Source organism: Triticum urartu, chromosome 7, assembly GCF_003073215.2.
Source record: "Triticum urartu cultivar G1812 chromosome 7, Tu2.1, whole genome shotgun sequence".
Taxonomy (NCBI): Eukaryota; Viridiplantae; Streptophyta; class Magnoliopsida; order Poales; family Poaceae; genus Triticum; species Triticum urartu.
Genome location: NC_053028.1, coordinates 3,943,903 through 3,949,076, shown reverse-complemented (window position 1 = coordinate 3,949,076; position 5,174 = coordinate 3,943,903). Strand labels below are relative to the sequence as shown.

The window sequence follows — 5,174 nt, the reverse complement described above, 5'->3', positions numbered from 1 at the left end:
CTCTCGTTGGGATGGAGAAGAAGGGCATGTGGATGTTAGTGACCAGAGACGAGCCTGCCCAGATTGACTTGTCCACAGAGGTACACCACCACGCCCCACTCATTCCTCTTTCCGAGCGTCCGCACACAAGGTGTTCAATGTTTTGATGTGTTCTTGGGATGAAGTCGGTTACCTTTTCTCAGTTAATTTCTGGTGGTGGGTCGTGCAGGCTTGAGGTACATATCCATGACTACTTGCTCTAAATTCTCAACATGTTCCTGGTAGAGGGGAAGATGCTTCCTGAATCCTTCAATTTGTAAGTACCCCCTGCTGCTTCTGTTTGATATGCTTCAAGTTTGGAAGATTGACAAAATGTGGCCAGCTTGCTCCTTGCTCCAGGGCTTTAAGATTGGAAGATGCAAAAAGCTTATCAGTAATTTATTCAGTTGTTTTACTGTTGCATAGTGGTTTATACACAAGGCATATCATCTTTATCTCAATATTCACACAAACTCTGAACACCAATCTTATCTGTTGTTTTTTGTGGTATGTATAGTGGTTTGCTTCCTTTGTCAGATCTATTTTGTTTTCATCCTGCCTTGCATAGTTATTGTTTCCCTTTTGGTTTGTCTTTTCTATTGTGTACTTGCCGTGCCTATGTCCAGTTTGTTTGTATTGCCTGCTGTATCTTGTGCTAGATCAGCTTGTTATGACCATGCACTCTCAGAGCTGTTAATGAAAAAAAATTGGTATTGCAAGCATCGTTCTGTGCAAGAAAAGAGTCTGTGTGTTGTGATTCAGTTCCTTATCCTGCCAATCTATCATCTCGGGATACTTATTTTCTTTTGTGTTCCACGTCCTGTTGCTATTACGCCGGCCCGCCGCCTCGTGTGCTGCCTTTCTTCTTGCCAAGGTTCTACCTTTCTCCTTTGACTTTCTGTTGTTTAGCTCATTTCATATACAACATTTTACTTGCTCTAACTGTGTGTTCTGTATGTTGTTTTCTGTTTTCATTATTATTTCTTTTCATGCCTGCCATCCTTCTAATTTATTTTGTGCCTGGATTCTGGAAACGACCAAGGACAAGAAACACAAGCGAAAGATTTCTTCAGTCGATCCTGCCCTGTTATTCTAATGAAACATGATAAAGGTTGGTACTAATGGGCAAATCCAGCCTTTTTGTTTCATTTGTCTACTGTTCTTGCTTACTGTATAGGGTGTATCCCAGAATTAAAAAAAATATGCCTCTTGAATAAAAATGTTACAAATGGTGTAAAAAAATAGTCTCTTATCAAAAGTTCCCAACGGTTGAGTGGCAGCAACGTGTATGGTAGCAAGTAGATGATGCTGGTGCAGAATGGTTGCAACATTTGAGCAAGTAGCTGGTTTTGGATATTTTGCAACAGTAATTAGGAGTTGATGACTGATGTCAGTAATTTTTTCTTAGCTACCAGCTTGAAGGATGTTATCTTGCTTTTCTGTATATCCTAGCCTTTTGTCACTCTGATGTGTATAGTTAATACTAATAATCTCAGAGCAATCTCAAGCTTCTCATTGATCTGGTCTGGACCATGGTTCATATACCTATGGTTGTACTTGCTAATGAGAAATTGATAACTATAACAAGCGTTGCATATTTTTTCACCCTGCATTTTGTAGAGAAGTAGGAGATCTCATCTCACTATCTTGACTGAGTTTGTTTAATTAACAAGGTATCTCTCTCATGCTGTATTTTTTCCCGGTCATCTTTGGAAGTACAGTGTACCTAACCAATGCCATCCTTTTCATATAGGCGGCAGTAACTTTAGAATTTTATGAATGAGAATATTGTTTATATTGTCAGAAGTTCACATCATGTGCCTTCCCTTCAGTTTTCACATGAAACTAATTTTTCTCCCATGTTTAGAATTCATATATAAGTGTTGACCGACTGTTCATGTTCATTGCTTCGACATTATTTTTTTAAGGAAGTCTTTTAACGGTGTTTGATCAAGCTTATCAGTTAAACACACTAGATGCTATGCATTCTTCCTTTGTTTGCTGGCTATATTTCTTTGGCTGGGTTGGTGTGCAGGGCAATATGGGTGAATTAACAATCAAAAATGAAAAATGGTGCAGGGCTAGGGGTTAGATAGTGGTGAATTAACACACTATCAGTGAGGAAGTAAAAAAAAACATGTTTCGAGCATTCGGGTTGTAGGTTCTGAGGTGTGATCGTTGAGGTGGGGTAGCAAATATACTAATTTTGAGTCCGGAGTTCCGTTAGTGAATTAGAAAATGGTGGTTTGCCTTAGCGGTCACGGAGGTTGCATGGTTGGTCAAGAATAACATGGGGGTCTATGCCTGTTGTGGTTGCAGTTGTTTGTATTACAGTATTGTCCTCAAGCGATGGATTAATTTGGTCCTTGCTTAGCCATGTAATCACAGGAATGGATAGGTCACATGGTTGATTAGAAAAGAGCACAGAAGGTCTATGCTTGTTGTGGTTGTAGTCCTGTGGATCAAGATGTTATTCTGGGTGCTAGATTAATTTGTTTATCCTGTTAGCTCCTAGCTTCCAGTTTCTAATTATATATGCGGAATTGGTGTTTTACTGTCAACTGTTTTGTTTGGTTCTCCTGTTTTCTGATTCTTTTCTTGATGTAGGTTCGTTGCTGCCGTCGTTTCTTCTGTTTCTTCGGGGTTTCAATCGGCCTGCCGTGTTCTGCTGCTTCGAGAGACTGCATCGTTCATGCTTCTGGTTGGTGAGTTCTTTTCTTATTTGTTGCATTTTTCTCTCCACTGGAGCGCATAGATCTAGGTGCTCGGATCTTGTTAGAGTAATTAAATGATCTATTTGTTAGTCTATTTTTATTAATCCCTGCTTTGGTCATTTGTCTTGAGGGTTAAACAAATCACACGGATGGTTAGAAAATAAAGGGATGATTTGTGCCTATCGTGGTTGCAGTTCAATGAAATCAAAGTGTTGTTCTTAGGAGTTAGATTTATTTGCCTGTCGTGTTTGCTCGCAGCTTCCAGTTTCTAATTATACGACAAGCAGATGTTTAATTGTTGATTGTTCTGTTGAGTTCTCGTGTCTTTTAGTTGTTATTTTATATTTAAGAGCAGATGCAGATTGAATATGTGCGTTGGTGTTAGTCATCCTTTTGGAAGATGTAGTACATTTCAATTTCTGTTTTGTATTGTTCAGGCTTCTTCCTTTGATGTTAGTTTACTGCTGGTCGCACTCCTAATGACCCGACATATATGCATCCATGGTGAATTGGTGATCTTAAGCCTGCCGAAAAACATGACAAGACATTTAATTATTGATTTATACCACTCGAGCCTTCACCATTACGACGTTATGTTCCTGCAACCACAACATAACTTTTTGACTTATTAGCCTTGTGTCTTGATTAAATATTTCCTAATGTCTCTGACTACAAAATAATGCCTATATGGCATTTGTTAGTCGTTTCTTCTCTTGATCTAGAAAGTATGATTCCTCTTTCCTTCACTTGTGATGATTTTTTATATAATTTTGCGACAGGCTTAGTTGGCGAGATCAACAACTACAGCTAACTAGGTGCATCACCTCGTGAAAAACCCGGACACACGAGGCGTGGACAACACTAGAGGTGAGGTCCTGGTGGAGAGTGGCATGTTGGTTTCCTCGGTAGGATCTGGCTTCCTTGAGGTGACTGTTTAGGATCATTGACATGGGATTTTGTAGTTATTCTCTCAATCTGATTTTGTGTCTTGCTGCATGCAATACCTGATCCTATGTTCCCTTTGCTTTCTTGGTTGGCTTTGCAGACCAGGAGACACATTCTGGAGATCTCCTTGGCCATCAGCTGGTCATGCATGCTCCTTATAAGCTAGGGATTACAGTTCTTAAGATTAACTGCATTATCTCTGTTTCTATATTAGAATAACTGAAAATGTGGTGCAGGACTGCAGTCTACATTTCAGACTGAGAGGGCGAAATTGGGGAGGCTTGGAGGAGACCAGAGAGCAACGATGTTGAGGTGGAGGGAGCCAGGAGTGCCATTATCGACAGCACGAGTACCATCTCTGGGCATACTACTGTAAGTTGCAACCAATAACCAACATCTAGATGCGTCTACTCCATGTACAATAGTTTCATGTGCATTGATTGTGTCCCCTAAATCCATTCATCCTACCAATAGTTTAGCATATGGGATGTTGACAAACAATGCATCCATGCCTTCTTTTTCTATGGATGTATGCTCAAGACAAGACAACATAAAAATGCCATGGTCGAGGTCGGCATCTCCGGGAAGGTCTCCACAACAGGGAGGGCTCCATAATCGTTCTCCAGTTATTTCCCACTTATCTCCTTCAGATGTGGTCAATTTGGCATGGGCACGCGTTCGGTCGGAATGGGTCAGATGGGCTTCTGTCTATTGTTGTTCTTGTGTTTCTTTCTCTTATCTCATGGTTGCCTATTGTATGCATGAAAATGCCTGACAATGGAGGTAGCCACAAGCACACATATGTTGTAGCTTCGAGGCATTGACTTGTGTGTGTTCTGAACTTACATTAGATCTTCATAGACTATATGCTTTTATTTTGAGACATCTTAATCCTTTTGATTAATCACATTGATGTACTGATGATACTTAAGTACTCTATAAATGTGCCGTTGCAAGCTACTAGAGATGATCTGTTAAAAACAGTACCCCAACAGAGAGAGCCGTAGGTTTAGTTTTCACTTATGGCAGTTGATGTGCTATGTTTGCTGATGTGCATTTTTTTTCATGCTATGCATGCTCTCCATTGATATAACAAATCCATTTCTATTATTTGCATAATTCTTTGCTAACAGTTTGGACATAGTTTTTCCATTGATAGGGATTTGCTGCCCAATGATCTGTTCTCGCTACAGATTTGTAGGTTTAGTTTACTATTGTACTATGCAGTATGAAAGCAGTGTAAATAAGTTAGCTGGGACAACCACGATGGCCTGCTTTTGGTATATGAACAATGATGCTTTAGGTGTTTGATGCTACATTATATGAACCTCTAATAGGAATCGTCACTATGAGAAGCTGCAAGGCCAGTGTGTCTACCTCTTCCTGAAGTGGCACATGAATATCTGTCTTTCTTTAGTTATATCATGTTGCATTTTCAGTGACATGCTCAAAATATGTAATCAACTGAACCACTACTATGAGTAATTGTTTGCTTCC

The 5,174-nt window shown here is 39.8% G+C and overlaps 1 long non-coding RNA gene across 1 annotated transcript; it reads left to right on the top strand.

Annotated features, from left to right (window-relative positions):
• Nucleotides 1-214: 214 nt before the first annotated feature.
• Nucleotides 215-5,174, top strand: LOC125523456. The gene is made up of 3 exons (XR_007290234.1): nt 215-1,129; nt 2,626-2,723; nt 3,512-5,174. It is a non-coding gene; the product is annotated as an uncharacterized LOC125523456 (long non-coding RNA).